The sequence below is a fragment of the Helianthus annuus genome, chromosome 16, assembly GCF_002127325.2.
Source record: "Helianthus annuus cultivar XRQ/B chromosome 16, HanXRQr2.0-SUNRISE, whole genome shotgun sequence".
NCBI lineage: Eukaryota > Viridiplantae > Streptophyta > Magnoliopsida > Asterales > Asteraceae > Helianthus > Helianthus annuus.
The window spans coordinates 202449199-202467644 of record NC_035448.2 but is presented as its reverse complement, the minus strand read 5'-3'; the positions used below and the strand labels follow the sequence as shown (position 1 = coordinate 202467644).

At 42.9% G+C, this 18446-nt stretch overlaps 1 long non-coding RNA gene across 2 annotated transcripts; it reads right to left on the bottom strand.

Moving 5' to 3' along the window:
* Positions 1–1304: 1304 nt before the first annotated feature.
* Positions 1305–3716, bottom strand: LOC110918657. 2 transcript variants are annotated; one of them, XR_002581484.2, is made up of 2 exons: positions 3185–3716; positions 1305–1487 (listed from the first exon to the last, which is right to left on the bottom strand). It is a non-coding gene; the product is annotated as an uncharacterized LOC110918657 (long non-coding RNA). The 2 variants fall into 2 exon arrangements; XR_004883474.1 differs by having other exon boundaries at positions 3220–3716.
* Positions 3717–18446: the final 14730 nt, after the last annotated feature.

Sequence of the window (18446 nt, the reverse complement as noted above, 5' to 3'; positions counted from 1 at the left end):
AACCAAACTCCTCTTGAATCCTCACAAAAGGATCAAGTTGTAAGCACAGGGACACCACATCATAAGGTAGACATTTCACTTGAAAGTCTATTTCAAAGCCCCTCTCCCAGGGCTATGTCTCTTTCCACTCCACAACCTTCCACCCCAATTCCACCCCAATTCCACCCACATTTTTACCTCTGTTTGATGCAACTGAAACTCAGATATACCTCAGTCCCTATCATTCACATGTTAAAGAGAGCACACTTCCACATGTGATTGAGTTTAAGCAATTTCATCTACTAGCCAACAAATAGTTGAGGAGGCTACACCACTTGAGTTTCATGAAACTCTTGGTGGTAGTTGAAGTGAAGCAACCACTACAACTGTTGAAACAATCGTTTATCAGTTGGGTAGTGGTTACATCTATAAGTATTCCTTGAAGGCAACAACTGTTGAGGGTACAATTGTAACCTCTGTTCCAATTGGAAGTCCCTAGTACCCAGATAAAGGGGCATTTGGTTTTGTTAACTTGGAGAATTCTCCTGTTAAGGAACCAAATACAACTACATTTGGTATGGATTCAGATGATCCTATTAAATTATGTGATGAATTAAGATACAAGAATTGATAGAGAGAATGACTTCAATGGAATCATCCATGGCTGAAATGAAAGATATGATGAGGCAGATGATGGAGCATTCTAAAAGTCAACTTACCACTCAATAAATTGCCAATGAGCTGTGGAAATCGGTGCAACCAATCATCCAAGCTCAGAGGAATTTGGTTGATATCAACCATAACACTGACATGAAATTGATTAGAAATATAGTTGAGGCCAGATACAAGGTAACACAAGCAGACATCAAGGCCATAAGGGAACATTTGGTAAAGACTACTGGCTCTACCCCTCCAACAGTCCTTCAAGAAGAAGTTGAGGATGATGCCAAAAAGGAGAGAATGATCAGTTGAGAAAGTTGCAGCCTTCATCACAAGCAAAACCAAAGGTGCAACAACAAAAGCCAGAGTTTGTTCCAACCAAACCTTCTGCAAAGGCATCAGATGCTGGAAAAGAAAAAGGGATTGATGAGACCCTAAACAAGAAGGCTAAAGAGATTGCCTTAGAAAAGCAGAAGAAGCATGATACACTTGAAGCCAAAGCTTCAAGATTAATAGAACAAGAAAAGGCATAGCAGAAGAAAAAGGAGGATATTTGTCACACCCTCAAATTCCACATGCGGAGTATTACCTCGAGGCGTGCAACTGCCCAGGATCCAGTCACTAATCATATTGAACCGTTTACGTAATCTATAAATCATTATGGATAATACAATTAGCGATTTAATTTAAAAGTTTTAAAAAATATAATTTAAGTTTGCAGCGGAAATAAAAGATAAACCCATCACAGTGTGATACCAAAATTTAAATGAATGTACAAAACGTACAACTTTCCAACCCACACACACTCCATCTGTTTGCAACGTCCGTCCGTAGCTGTACCTAAAAACCTGCAAGCATGCAGTAGGGTGTCAATAAAAAGTTGGTGAATTCACGGTTTTCAAAAAGGTTTTCTCGTTTTATCCCAAAAACATTAATTATTTAAGTTACCAGTTATAAAACATGCCATAAGGAGCTACCCCATGTAACCTACTAAGCTGTGTGGTACCGAAGCTGAGACTATAGTGAAGTTGCCCTTGATCAATGTCTATTATAATCGATCGGTTATAAGGCCATACTAGTTCACTCCCGTCCTCTAAGGCCTGGTGTGAGGTTTGTCAGACCTAATCGCGCTATCAACTAATATCCTGTTCGCCATATCCAGCGACTAATCGGTATACGTGTTAGGGACTTCATGATAGAGTTTTGTTTAGTACACTAGAAGCATGAATTATAGATATTGTTTAAGTACTATTCCGTTCCCCTGGAATATTAGGTTCCCAATCCACCGGGATACATGCTTTAAGTATTAGTGTGAACTCACATTTGCTTTGCTCGGTAGATAGAATAATTTTCCTAAGTTGGTCAACCACGTCCTATTATGGTTACCAATATTAGGACCATATACAAGTAATCATGTATTATCTACACGTACCTAACACGTTGTACGCAAATCGTTATATAACTCATAAGTTATAACAGTTGAAAATGGATTCAAGTGAACAGTGTATATGTGTGCAGCCCACTATGGGAATACGGCCCAACATAGTGTATGGTCGAAGGAGTGTGCGGCCCACTAGTAGGTGTGCTGCACACTTGAGGGTGTGCGGCCACCTATTAGTGTGCGGTCATGCATTAGGTGAGTGTACAATTAACATGTGTGCGAGGTGAAGGTGTAGTATGCGGTTTACCATAAGTGTGCGACACACTAATGAGTGTGCGGTTATGAGTTGTGCGACTTAATAAGTGTGTGGTCTAGTCTGGGGTGTGCAGCCCACTAAGAGGGTGTGGCCCAACATGTGTTTGTAAACTCAGAGTGTGCGACCAATTCAAATAGTTCAAACAGTATTTCTTTCAACTTTATCCGATCAAAGTACCACAAAACAAAGATTTCAACATTACTTCCATGACTTCCAATATCATATTCTATTAACATACAACGCAGATTTTTACATAAATTCTTATTGATGCACATATCTAATCATTTTCAATCACTACTGAAATAGCATATTATTTTATGACACAAGAATACCCACAACAATCATCAACCAGATCTTTAACATTAAAACACTCATATCAAGCGAACTTGTTAATCCTCTTACAAAACCATTCATGTACAAACCCATCTAAGGAATTACCAACCGACTTAGAATTACTTTCATCAATTACTAACAAGAGAGCATATGAACATTCAAATCATTAATTCAGCATTTTTTATACCCAGATAAATATCACAGCCATGACTCCTATAAAAACCCAAATCTGATTAGTTGACAAGCATGTGTCCAAATCTAAATAAACATTTTATCTCAGGAAGTTCACCAAAACAAAACCCTAACATCAATTATAAATATCAGACATGTATAGGAAAACACATTCTTTATAACAACATTTTATCCTCTTTTTAACCCACATTCAAAGCAGCTCATATTCAACATTCTAACCCCTATTTCTATACCTTTTTTACACTACATTAGTCAACAAGTAGGCACCAAATCAAGAATCATAAAAGATGCAAATAATGATCAAGTGATTAGCACATACTCACCAAAAATCACGAAATGCAGACTAACACATACTGACCAGGTGATTACGGGATGAACATCTGTTTCCGTCGCTGGCGTCGACCCTCGGGCCGGTGCTGTTGTTGTTAGTAGCCACCGGACACCGCCACAGCTCAGTCATGAGCCTACCACTATCATCTGACGTCTTATCTGGTTGTCGGAACAGCAGCTTTGCCACCTAACACCGTCGCTGATCTCGTCCTCTCTCCCTCTCTCCTCCGCTTTCTCTCTCTGACCATTCTCTCTCTGTAACTGTTTTTTCTCTGCCGATTTCTTTCCAGATCAGATGGGTAGGGATGAAATGGTATAAGAAGAAGGGGGTTGGGGGTTTGTATGTGTATAACTAATTACAAGGGTACAAGAGAGGGGTATACGAAGGAACGAGGTGGAAGGTGGCCAGTGTGTGAGCGGTGTTTGCCGGAAAAAGGATGTCCGGCTGGCGGCTACCGGCCGGAGATACTGGTCGTCGGACCAAGGCAGGGAGCAGGAAGAGATTAGTGAAGGGAGAGGGGGCTAGGCTTTCTATGAGGGGATGGGAGTTAGAGATATATTTATAGGGTAGGGTTTTAGGTGTAAGGGAGTTGGGTTGGGCTTGGCCCATGTGTACTAGCCCGTTAATTATTTCTGTGTTTAGTTTATAAAATTGGTTCGTTTAAATTTATAATATAGCGGTAAGTATATATACATTTAAATTAAATACGCTTGGCTCGGGTTGTCGGTTAGATAACACGCTTCCTCCGTCGCGGGTTATTATTAAAATAAATAACAACAACAACAACAATAATAATAGTAATAAAATACCCTTCTCTCGACGATTAGGGTCAAGAGTACGAGTTGTCACAATATTGGTACTTCACAAAGGAGAAAGTCAACAAGAAGAGTTAGACAGCTAATCATTACCCCTCCTAAAACCTCTGCTGGACCTACTAAAAGTGTATCCTATGTTGAACCCAAACCCAAACCAAAACCGTCACCACAAAAACCACCACTCAAGAAACAAAGAAACCATCACCACCAACATCACCAATACAACCAACAGATGCTGGTACAACAGATGTATCAGCAGATGTTCCACAAACCACAGCTGGTATACCGGTTGTACTAGTAGATGTTTCCCAAACCAATGCTATGATCATTTTTCCTACACCACCAACAACTCAACCACCTCCCACACCACAAAGAATTCCTACATGCCCACCTTCACAAAAATCAAATTCACACGCAAAAGAAAAACTTTTGTTGTGCAAGAAGATGGCGAGGAGATTAAATCACTAATCCCCTTATCATCTGCCCCTATTCAAGCCACACCACTCTCATCATTTCCATTCAGTTCCACTTCACCTCCACCCATGGCACCAAAACCATCATTCAACCCACTGGCTGCTTAGTATCCTCTGGAGATTCATGTGATTAAGGGTGAAATTGAAGCATTTTACAAAATAGAGGATACATCACAACTTACCTTCCCATCTCTCCTTGGTTATAAAAAGCCTAGCAACTTGGATGAATACTTGAAGCTAAAGGCTAGACAAGCTGACTATATTGGAAATAAGAAGTGTAAAGGGTTGGATGATAGGGCTGCTCAGGGAATCTTATCACATGAATTAGCAAGGTTAGCAAGATTGAAGATTATGCTAAGGACCTGAGCAAGTCCATGTCAGAGAAGCTAATCAATGCTGAGCTTGGCAAGGAACTAAAGCAGGATTACCTTGATCATATCATGACACACAAACCATACAAGGCAACTAGAGCACAATTCAAAGACTGGTCATCAGATGCTCTCAAAGAAGAAATTAATAGAATTCAAAAGATGCTCAATGATCCTTCACTAAAGCCAACTCCTCCAGACTGAAAGAAAGACAAATAAATTGATCCAAACAAGGCATTGAAGCTGAAAAGAATGAGAGCAGAGCTTGTTGCTGCAAGTTATAGTAATGCTAGGTCTGTTGTCAAATGGTCTGAATCAAAGATTGTTGAAACTTATAAAAAACTTGGACAGCTAAGAGCAAAGGATCCTTTAGTTCCTCAAAAGCTAGTTTATCCAACAATGGTTCTCCTTCAACAGACCCTGACATCCAAAAAGTTGCCCTTAGCATCTGGCTTATCCATAGCTACCATGAATCAACTAATAAAGAAGAAGCAAATAGTTGAGGCTGATGAGCAGATGTTTGAATACTACAGAAAGGAGGGAATCAAAAACCAACTGAAGTACCACACAGATCTTGCAAGTGACAAACTAAGAGAAACAGTTGCAAAACTTGTTAGTAGGCCACAATCACCCAACTCATCAAGAATAACTCTTCACCCAAGAAAACTGTGACAACTCGAAATTTAGAACCTTTCGTTGTAACTTACTTGTACGTTATGTGACTAGTTAAAATGATAACGTGAATCTTTTTATGTGATAAGTGCTTTGTTACGCGTGTATTGTATATATATATATGTGTGTACGTGTTATATGTGAACCGAGAACCCGACACGAAACAACGGACCCGACTCGAGACCAAGAGGTCTCGAGTGAATAGTGACCGAATAGGCCTTTGGGCCGAGAACCTTGTGGCCGGTTGGGCCATTGGGCCGTGAACCCCCACTCGAAACCCACTAAGGGTGCACACTCTTGGAACTTGACTATATATACCATACCTTAGTTAGTTTTTACCATTTGTTGAACATTACACCCACACACTCTCCTACTTTTCTCTCTAAGCCTTAAGCACACAAACCCACCTCCAAGACTCTCGGATCTAATCGGTTAGCACAAGAACTCTCGGGCTTGGAACTTCGGATCGACACACACACACACTTCATTAACCGGTTAGTGCTTTTAATGTTTATGGATTTATGTTAATCATGTTAAATGATAAAATGCATGAGATGATGTTTATTGTTAGTATTTCTTGATGATTATTGTTAGTTTATGTTATGTTTGTGTTTAAATGGATGCATGAATGAGATGAAGTTTTATGTATGTTAACAAGTTATAGTGTTGGAATGTGTTGCTAAAGAACTCATGACATCTTGTGTTAAATAGAGTTAAACTACTAGATCTTGATGATACATGAAATCGGATTTGCATTTCTCATGAAATCGGACATATATAAAAACCGAGTTGTGTGTTATGTTTAGTGTTTTGATGCTTGTTCATAGTTTTGTTTGAATAAAGGTTGAATACTTGATGAATATGTGTTTGAACATAGGAAGAACACTTTGAATGAATGTTGAGGATTGAAAACCCTTGTGATTTTGATCCATCTTTGACTAATGGCCTGATTAGGAAAAATGTTAGTGGATTTCTATTGGTTGTTTCCTGATTTGGGCCTGATTATATTGTACCATTAATCTGACTATCTGCATCAGCACCTGAACGTGGAAAATGACAGCTTACCGACTCGCAATCACCTGGTTGCGACTCGCAACCACAGCGTGATGACTCGAGACCACGCGGTTGCGACTCGCAACCATAACAGGACAAGCCGAGACCGCAGGTTACGAGTCCGGTTGCGACTCGAGACCTTAGCATGATGAACCGAGACTACGGTTGCGACACCGGTTGCGACTCGCAACCATCCATGATCAACACACAGCATGACTCGAGACCATGCTTGCGAGTCCGGTTGCGACTCGAGACCACACTTTTTGGGCCTTAGTTAATGGGCCAGACTGATGGGCTTCTGTGTTAACTGCTTTTACGTGTTTGGGCCTAAGTAGTTGGGCTGAACTTGTGAACCGTATGTGCTACGGTTGACTGTTAACTGTTACTGCTAAACGTGCTTGCCAAACGTGTTGAACATTTGTGCACTACTTGGTTCGAATCTGATTATACGTGATATCCGTGTTAGGACGTTATTGACTACTTGCGACTTGATTGACTTTCTGTGTTTGACTGCCGAGCAAACCAAGGTGAGTTCACACCCTTTACAAAGCATGGGATTCCCTGGGTTGGGAATGGGATTCAGGAACATGGGTTCCTCGTCTACCATTGGGTAGGACGTCAGTGGTTCAGGAATGTGATTCCTCGTCCGGATGGACGGATAAACGTACTAGACTAAAACTCTATCACGAAGTCCCTCCTTTTTGTATCGACTAATCGCCGGGCCAATGGCGAGCGGGTCATTAGTTAGATAGCGCTATTTAGGTCTGACAAGCCTCACACCGTGCCGCAGAGGACGGGCGTGAACTAATGGATCTGGGGCACGTCAATGATGATAGACATTGATGTTTTCAGGGCACATAAACATGACTACAGTCAGCAATCGATACGGTAACGAGTCTAGTATACACATGGGGTAGCCCCCACGGCCGAAATGCCTGATAACTACATGGGGTAGCCCCCACGGCCGAAATGCCTGATAACTATATGGGGTAGCCCCCACGGCCGAAATGCCTGATAACTATATGGGGTAGCCCCCACGGCCGAAATGCCTGATAACTATATGGGGTAGCCCCCACGGCCGGAGTGCCGGAGTAACTGGGAACGAACTGGTCACGTTTTTAAAACTATGGGGTAACCCCCACGGCTGGATGCCAGATAAAGTAAACTGTTTTCGAAACAACTAAAACGAACGCCCACCCGTGAACTCACTCAACTAGTTGTTGACTCGTTACTACATGCTTTGCAGGACCATAGGTACTTAGCTGGAGCTTGCATGGAGGAGGATCGTTGTGGGACATGGATTGCTACAAGGCCATGATAAACTTGAAACTTTTGGAACTTATGTTATAACTTTAAACTTATGCTTCCGCTTGCAACTTAAACTTATATGTTTTGAAACACCAATCGGGATGGTTAAACTTTTATAATTACTTATATGCTTGTTCAGTATGATTGGTGGCTGGGTCCTGGTCAGTCACGCCTCCAAGCGGTGGTACTCCGCAGGTGGGATTTTGGGGGTGTGACAGATTGGTATCAGAGCCATTGGTTATAGTGAACTTGGTTTTAATAAAGGAGAAACGTTTTTGTTAAAACCAGACTATAACCGGTTTAGTGCTCAACGGTCCACAACGACACTTCGCTCCTCATGCAAGGCTCGACGTTCTAGGTAATATAATGTATGTATATGGCCTACTTGTTAGTTGCGTAGTACATTGCTCATGGTATGCTTGACTAGTATAACTACTGTTGTTTGAACACATGCGTACTTACTCTGTCCTACTATCGTGCTTTCGCGAACCTCTCTCACACGTATTGCTTTTATTATGAAGAACCATGTCTGGACGCGTTAACATGACACAAGCCCAGTTGACGGCTTTGATCAACGAGCGAATTGACGCAGCGCTCGCAGCTGCACGCGCAGGAGGTATATCCTGCAGTCCGAAATTGTTCTAGGATCGTTTGGATCCTACTCTCGTGAACCAACCTTTGTGTTAAACTCTGTCTTTTCTTTCACCTACCTTAGGTCAGTATGCTCAGGCACCGGTGTGCACTTTTAAGACCTTTATGGACTGTCGACCCACAACTTTTAGCGGCACTGAAGGAGCAGTAGGTCTCCTACACTGGTTTGAGAAACCGGAGTCTGTGTTCGAAATGTGCGAATGCCCTGAAGCGCGCAGGGTGAAGTATGCTACTGGTACTCTCGAGGGTTTGGCTCTCACGTGGTGGAATGCTCAAGTGCAGATGTTAGGGTTGGTTGCTGCCAACGCCACCCCATGGGAAAACTTCAAGGAAATGATCAGGGAGGAATACTGCAGTCGTGACGACATTCACAAACTGGAAGATGAGTTCTACAATCTTAAGATGTCGGGGTCGGAGATTGAGGCATACACTAAGAGATCGCATGAGCTTGCTTTGTTGTGTCCTACTATGGTGGACCCTCCATATAAGCGAATTGAACTCTATCTCAAGGGCTTGGTGCCGGAAATCCAAAGTCATGTGACTTCAGCGAGGCTGACTACTATCCAGCAGGTTGTACAGTTGGCTCACCGTCTCACCGACCAAGCGGTGGAGCAGAACAAGTTACCGAAGCGAATAGGTGCTGCAACTACTTCTGGTGCTTCTAGTGGGGATAAACGGAAATGGGATGGAACTTCAAGCAGGGGTTCAACTTCAGTGCAAACTCAGTCTCAGCAGAGAAAGACGGACGATCACAAGAGCCCCAGTCAGCAGTCGTCTGGTGGTCAAAGTCACGGTGGATACAAGGGGAATCACCCCAAGTGCAATCGTTGTAGCCTACACCACAGTGGGCCATGCACCAGGGGCAACTGTCATCGATGCAACAAGCCTGGTCATGTTGCAAAGGATTGCAGAAGCGCATACCCCGTCAACCAGAATCGTCAGCAACCTCAGCAGAATCAGCGACAGCAGCAGGGTAACAACAAAGGGTGCTTTCAGTGTGGAGCTGAAGGTCATTTCAAGAAAGATTGTCCCCAACTGAACCAGAACAACAACAACAACCAGGGGAATGGTAACAATGGAAACAACAACAATGGTGCTAGGGGGCGTGTGTTCGTGATTGGTCAAGGTGAAGCAAGGAATGATCCCAACGTGGTGACGGGTAAGTTCCTTCTCGACGACTTTTATGTTACAGTCTTATTTGATTCGGGTGCCGATACTAGTTATGTGTCACTAGAAGTTAGTAAGATGCTTAAGCGTATTCCTACACCCCTGAGCGACAAGCACACTGTAGAGCTAGCTAATGGTAAGAGTTTGGAAGCCTCTCACGTAGTCAAGGGTTGCCAGCTTATTCTCGCTAACCAGACCTTCTCTATCGATCTTATTCCTATTGTCTTGGGTAGTTTCGACGTCGTCATTGGGATGGATTGGTTATCCCAACACCGAGCAGAGATTCTTTGCAACGAAAAGATCGTTCGTGTTCCTGGTTTAGGTAGTGAACCTCTCATGATTCGTGGCGACAAGAGAAGTGCTGTTGAGAACATCATCTCTCTTCTTAAGGCCCAGAAATGCTTACGAAAGGGCCACACTGCGATTTTGGCTCTAGTTACTGATACCACAGAGAAGGAGAAGAAGTTAGAAGATTTTCCCGTTGTACGCGACTATCCTGAGGTATTCCCTGAGGAATTACCTGGTCTTCCGCCCCATCGCCAAGTCGAGTTTCAGATTGATCTAGCTCCTGGAGCCGCGCCTGTAGCCCGTGCACCTTATCGTTTAGCGCCATCAGAGTTGGAAGAACTCTCCACGCAACTACAAGAACTCTTGGATAAGGGTTTTATTCGTCCTAGCTCATCGCCTTGGGGAGCTCCAGTGTTATTTGTGAAGAAGAAGGACGGTACCTTCAGAATGTGTATCGACTATCGCGAACTCAACAAGGTGACTGTGAAGAATCGTTATCCTCTACCGCGCATTGACGACTTGTTCGACCAGTTGCAGGGGTCGAGCTACTACTCAAAGATCGATCTGAGATCGGGATATCACCAGCTGAGAGTTCGAGAAGAGGATGTTTCCAAGACGGCCTTTAGAACTCGATATGGGCACTATGAGTTTCTGGTCATGCCGTTTGGGTTGACGAACGCACCGGCAGTTTTTATGGATTTGATGAATCGAGTGTGCAAACCGTACCTGGATAAGTTTGTTATAGTCTTTATCGACGACATCCTGATCTATTCTAAGAGCAAAGAAGAGCACGAACAACATCTACGACTTATTTTGGAACTCCTTCGGAAGGAACAGCTTTACGCAAAATTCTCGAAATGCGACTTCTGGCTTCGTGAAGTCCATTTCCTAGGGCATGTGGTGAACAAGGATGGGATTCACGTTGATCCATCCAAAGTGGAATCTATTAAGAACTGGCCTGCGCCTCGTACACCAAAGGAGATTCGCCAATTCTTGGGATTGGCAGGTTACTACAGGAGATTCATTAAGGATTTTTCTAAGATCGCGCAGCCTCTCACCTTACTAACGCAGAAAGGCGTTGTTTATCATTGGGGAAATGCACAAGAGTTAGCTTTTCAACATCTAAAGGATAGACTTTGTAGTGCACCTATCCTTTCACTGCCAGAGGGCACAGATGATTTTGTGGTTTACTGTGATGCATCAATTCAAGGTCTTGGTTGTGTATTGATGCAACGAGATAAAGTCATAGCTTACGCCTCACGACAACTTAAAGTTCACGAGAAGAACTACACGACACATGATTTAGAGCTGGGAGCTGTTGTTTTCGCACTTAAACTATGGCGGCATTACCTGTACGGAACCAAGTGCGCCATCTACACCGACCACAGAAGTTTAGAACACATATTCAAGCAGAAGGAACTGAATATGCGGCAACGACGATGGGTCGAACTGCTGAATGATTACGAGTGCTCTATCAGGTATCACCCGGGCAAGGCCAATGTTGTGGCAGACGCCCTCAGTCGAAAGGACACTACGCCTAAGCGTGTAAGAGCTTTACAACTCACGATCCATTCTAGTCTACCTTCGCAGATACGAGCTGCTCAGATAGAAGCACTGAAACCAGAAAACATTAGAGCCGAAGCCCTACGCGGGTCAAGGCAACGCTTAGAACAGAAGGAAGACGGTGCTTATTATGTAACAGGACGCATTTGGGTCCCACTCTATGGCGATTTACGAGAACTTGTGATGGATGAAGCGCACAAATCTCGCTACTCGGTACACCCTGGTTCGGACAAGATGTACCACGATATTAAAACCACGTATTGGTGGCCTAGCATGAAGGCCCACATAGCAACGTATGTCAGCAAGTGTTTGACTTGTGCGCGAGTCAAGACGGAATATCAGAAACCCTCAGGCCTACTTCAGCAACCAGAGATACCACAATGGAAATGGGAGCAAATTTCCATGGATTTCGTTACTGGCCTACCTAGATCACAGCGCGGAAACGATACTATCTGGGTGATCGTGGATCGACTCACGAAATCCGCACACTTTTTGGCAATCAAGGAAACGGATAAGTTCTCCACTCTAGCGGAGATATACCTCAAGGAAGTTGTTTCGAGGCACGGGGTGCCCACTTCTATCATCTCTGATCGAGATGCACGTTTTACTTCGGAACTGTGGCAGGCAATGCACAAGTCTTTTGGCTCACGTTTAGATATGAGCACAGCATATCACCCACAGACGGACGGGCAGTCCGAGCGTACTATTCAAACCTTAGAAGACATGCTTCGCGCTTGTGTAATCGACTTTGGCAACAGCTGGGAAAGACATCTGCCACTCGTGGAATTCTCGTATAATAACAGCTACCACACCAGCATTAAAGCTGCTCCGTTTGAGGCATTGTACGGACGTAAATGCCGGTCACCCCTCTGTTGGGCAGAGGTGGGGGATAGTCAGATCACTGGTCCAGAACATGTAGTAGACACTACTGAGCGGATTGCTCAAATACGACAACGCATGGCGGCCGCTCGTGACCGTCAGAAGGCATACGCCGATAAGGGCAGGAAACCACTTGAGCTCCAGGTTGGGGAGCGGGTATTACTCAAAGTTTCACCCTGGAAGGGTGTGGTTCGTTTTGGTAAACGCAGCAAACTCAACCCACGATACGTTGGACCTTTCGAAATCCTTGAGAAAATAGGCAAGGTGGCTTACAGACTGAAATTACCAGCAGAACTCGGTGCAGTTCACAACGTTTTCCATGTGTCGAATCTGAAGAAGTGTCTGTCAGATGAGACGCACGTAGTTCCTCTGAAGGAACTCACGATCGACGAACAGTTGAAATTCGTCGAAGAACCTGTCGAGATCACGGACCGGGATGTTAAGGTCCTCAAGAGCACTAGAATACCTCTCGTTCGAGTTCGTTGGAACTCACGTCGCGGTCCAGAGTTCACCTGGGAGCGCGAAGATCGGATGAAACAAAAGTATCCCCAACTGTTTGAGAACAGTACAAACGCTACTGAGGCTGAAGCTACGGAATTTCGGGACGAAATTCCAGATCAACGGGGGGTGGATGTGACACCCCAGGAAAACCGGGAAAACCTTGCAACTTGACTAGCTTCCTCAGTGAGTGCCATCAAATTTCGGGACGAAATTTCTTTCAACTTGGGGATGATGTGACAACTCGAAATTTAGAACCTTTCGTTGTAACTTACTTGTACGTTATGTGACTAGTTAAAATGATAACGTGAATCTTTTTATGTGATAAGTGCTTTGTTACGCGTGTATTGTATATATATATATGTGTGTACGTGTTATATGTGAACCGAGAACCCGACACGAAACAACGGACCCGACTCGAGACCAAGAGGTCTCGAGTGAATAGTGACCGAATAGGCCTTTGGGCCGAGAACCTTGTGGCCGGTTGGGCCATTGGGCCGTGAACCCCCACTCGAAACCCACTAAGGGTGCACACTCTTGGAACTTGACTATATATACCATACCTTAGTTAGTTTTTACCATTTGTTGAACATTACACCCACACACTCTCCTACTTTTCTCTCTAAGCCTTAAGCACACAAACCCACCTCCAAGACTCTCGGATCTAATCGGTTAGCACAAGAACTCTCGGGCTTGGAACTTCGGATCGACACACACACACACTTCATTAACCGGTTAGTGCTTTTAATGTTTATGGATTTATGTTAATCATGTTAAATGATAAAATGCATGAGATGATGTTTATTGTTAGTATTTCTTGATGATTATTGTTAGTTTATGTTATGTTTGTGTTTAAATGGATGCATGAATGAGATGAAGTTTTATGTATGTTAACAAGTTATAGTGTTGGAATGTGTTGCTAAAGAACTCATGACATCTTGTGTTAAATAGAGTTAAACTACTAGATCTTGATGATACATGAAATCGGATTTGCATTTCTCATGAAATCGGACATATATAAAAACCGAGTTGTGTGTTATGTTTAGTGTTTTGATGCTTGTTCATAGTTTTGTTTGAATAAAGGTTGAATACTTGATGAATATGTGTTTGAACATAGGAAGAACACTTTGAATGAATGTTGAGGATTGAAAACCCTTGTGATTTTGATCCATCTTTGACTAATGGCCTGATTAGGAAAAATGTTAGTGGATTTCTATTGGTTGTTTCCTGATTTGGGCCTGATTATATTGTACCATTAATCTGACTATCTGCATCAGCACCTGAACGTGGAAAATGACAGCTTACCGACTCGCAATCACCTGGTTGCGACTCGCAACCACAGCGTGATGACTCGAGACCACGCGGTTGCGACTCGCAACCATAACAGGACAAGCCGAGACCGCAGGTTACGAGTCCGGTTGCGACTCGAGACCTTAGCATGATGAACCGAGACTACGGTTGCGACACCGGTTGCGACTCGCAACCATCCATGATCAACACACAGCATGACTCGAGACCATGCTTGCGAGTCCGGTTGCGACTCGAGACCACACTTTTTGGGCCTTAGTTAATGGGCCAGACTGATGGGCTTCTGTGTTAACTGCTTTTACGTGTTTGGGCCTAAGTAGTTGGGCTGAACTTGTGAACCGTATGTGCTACGGTTGACTGTTAACTGTTACTGCTAAACGTGCTTGCCAAACGTGTTGAACATTTGTGCACTACTTGGTTCGAATCTGATTATACGTGATATCCGTGTTAGGACGTTATTGACTACTTGCGACTTGATTGACTTTCTGTGTTTGACTGCCGAGCAAACCAAGGTGAGTTCACACCCTTTACAAAGCATGGGATTCCCTGGGTTGGGAATGGGATTCAGGAACATGGGTTCCTCGTCTACCATTGGGTAGGACGTCAGTGGTTCAGGAATGTGATTCCTCGTCCGGATGGACGGATAAACGTACTAGACTAAAACTCTATCACGAAGTCCCTCCTTTTTGTATCGACTAATCGCCGGGCCAATGGCGAGCGGGTCATTAGTTAGATAGCGCTATTTAGGTCTGACAAGCCTCACACCGTGCCGCAGAGGACGGGCGTGAACTAATGGATCTGGGGCACGTCAATGATGATAGACATTGATGTTTTCAGGGCACATAAACATGACTACAGTCAGCAATCGATACGGTAACGAGTCTAGTATACACATGGGGTAGCCCCCACGGCCGAAATGCCTGATAACTACATGGGGTAGCCCCCACGGCCGAAATGCCTGATAACTATATGGGGTAGCCCCCACGGCCGAAATGCCTGATAACTATATGGGGTAGCCCCCACGGCCGAAATGCCTGATAACTATATGGGGTAGCCCCCACGGCCGGAGTGCCGGAGTAACTGGGAACGAACTGGTCACGTTTTTAAAACTATGGGGTAACCCCCACGGCTGGATGCCAGATAAAGTAAACTGTTTTCGAAACAACTAAAACGAACGCCCACCCGTGAACTCACTCAACTAGTTGTTGACTCGTTACTACATGCTTTGCAGGACCATAGGTACTTAGCTGGAGCTTGCATGGAGGAGGATCGTTGTGGGACATGGATTGCTACAAGGCCATGATAAACTTGAAACTTTTGGAACTTATGTTATAACTTTAAACTTATGCTTCCGCTTGCAACTTAAACTTATATGTTTTGAAACACCAATCGGGATGGTTAAACTTTTATAATTACTTATATGCTTGTTCAGTATGATTGGTGGCTGGGTCCTGGTCAGTCACGCCTCCAAGCGGTGGTACTCCGCAGGTGGGATTTTGGGGGTGTGACAAAAACCATCTGATCCAAAAATTCTAAAATGGAAGTCATCCTCAGACAGCCACGAGTTGATTCTGCTCTGATCAGATGGTAGTGATTAAAAGCTAAAGATGGAGGATGCATATGGTCTGGATGCAGATGACCTCCAAGATCAATTAAACCTTGAACTTGAAAAGGATTTTGAAGACATGGTCTCCATGAACTTTGAGTTACAATTCAAAGGGTAAACCAGGGAGATGCTGATGAGGAATAAAGATCAGAAATAAAGAAGTGTTTTGGCATCATCAGTTCTAGGGGGAGATTGTTGGATCATGTTGACCCCACCAAAAGAATAGATGATTGGAATGCCAAAATAATCTACAACATCTAATCACCAATAACAGTGCTTAGAAGGTCTGCCCCCCCCCCCCCAATGACAAAGGCATAAACATCTGTTACTCCAAAAGTCTGCCAAAGAAAAACATCTGATAAAGACAAAGTCTGCTGATACAAAGGTCTGCCAAAGTGAACCTCTCCTTGAAGACAAAGCCTATTGAAACAAAGGTCTGATCATCCTCTACTGATGAAGACAAAGTCTGTAGAAGCTAAAGGTCTGCTATGGCTCAATAGAGGTTAAAACTCAACAGATGTTATCAATGTAACAGTACTTAGGCCAATAGCAGATGTTAGGAGTTTGTTAGGTTGTTAGATGTCACTGTCTAGGTGACGTCAGCCAAGATGCTTCAGATGTTTGATTTGTACTATAAATAGAACAGTGCATGTACTGTTCTATTTATCACTTTCCTTCTTGACATTTTGTACGAACAAATAGGAGTGATCAAGCTTAGGGGGAGTTTGTAATTCTCATGCATGTAAACATTGTAGTTTCACTCTTTATGAAAAGCATGATGATGAAAGCAAATCTTCCATTGTTGTAATTCAAAAGTTTATTCTTCCACTGCATATTTCCTTATTTGTTTATCTTCATTCGTTGTTTTATCTTTAAACTGTCACAACAAGCAAACTCAGATCCTAACATATAGCTTAATGGAATTTTAAGAGACATGTTATGCCAAAATATATTTTTCTTAAAAAGTGTTCAAAATAAATCATGTCGAATAGAATTGTAAATAAAATAAAAACAAAATAAAAAGAACTTGGATACCCGACACTTTAAGCAAGACCCAAAACTTCTTCTCCACCTCTTCTATTTGGGTGTTAAGCAATATTAAAGAGTTTTGCTTGAGGATGCAAAGATTCAAGTGTGGGGGTATTTGATGTGCACAAAATGCAACACTTAAATTATATCAAACAAGGCATAAAATCAACCCCTTTTATGTAGTAATGTTGGAAAAAGTGTGTTTATTTGTATACTTTTGATTTTCTGGACTAAGTGAGGTTAAACGCACAAAAGAAACAAATTAACGGCAAAAACCAACATAAATACAAGAAACAAGAGTTGACACGCCATGCCTACCCTCCAAGCTACACCCCAAGACCAAAATAACAAACTAGAAGACAAGCATGGGGTCGTGCCCCACTATAGAATGTGTTCAGAGTCCAGGCAGATCTAGATAAAAAAGGCAGACAAGAGACACGGGGTCGTGGCCCATGGACACGAGGCCACGGTCAACTCCTAGATATGTAGAATCTCTCAATGGACCCCACAAAGCTGACCAAGGGTCGTGCCTATTGTCATACGGGCTCGTCTGTGCATACGGACTAACACAGATCAATAAATGAAGACAGCGAAAGAAGGACACGGGGTAAACCCCCTGAGCATGGGACCGTGTGAGGAGTCTGATTTCCGCTACAAATAGAGATTCTTGGCTCACTTCCAACTCATCCCTTGGCAACCCTCTCTTCCACTTCACCACCACTCCAACACCAACATCCACCACATTCTACCACCTTTAGGGTGTGTGTAGTAGTCTCGGGATCCAAGATTGATCGTTAGAGTTCTTGTCAATCAAAGAACATGCTTGGCTAATCTCTTATATCACTTAGTGAAGACAAATCTTTTATGTATTTTTTTCTATTCCCAAGCATTGTCTACTTTTTATTTGGGTTGTGTTAATTACTTTAATAACTAGTTTTTTATATTGAAAGTGAACTTTACTCTATCATTTCTTCATGTTTTGTTGATTCACTCATTCGTGTCTTTACGGTCTATATAAAGCGCGTTAACTGCCAAGAAGGGGGTTAAAAGGGTGGTTTGGGTAAAGTTATTGCCTCGTTTAGTGTATAGATCCTACGAGGACTTGATTAAAGCTTATTAGGACTTCTTTTGAGGAAGATAACATCAAATCAGGAGAGGTAAGAACGGCTGACTCAGACCAATATGATTGAGTTTAGTGTTGCCTCTAAAAGAGGGTCATGTCACATTTTGCATTAATAACTTACTTAATTATCTTTCAATAATCCGGCCTTGCTGGACTTTATCCCTGCTGACTCAGACCAATATGGCAGAAGGTAGCGTTGCCTTTAAAAGTGGGACATGCCACAATAACTAAAATAATCTCTTAAAAAGCACAAAGTGCGGAAATCATCAAAGGATATGTAAAAGACGAGTCGGAACCAAGTGATTTTATCTTGTTTATTACTTTTATAATATTTTATTTTCATTGTATTTTTGTTTACTAATATATTTTCTCAAAATTTTGGTTACATTAAACGTTGACGATATTCCAGTATGAAAAGCTCTTATGTCCTTGGACGACCTCGGTATGTTTCCA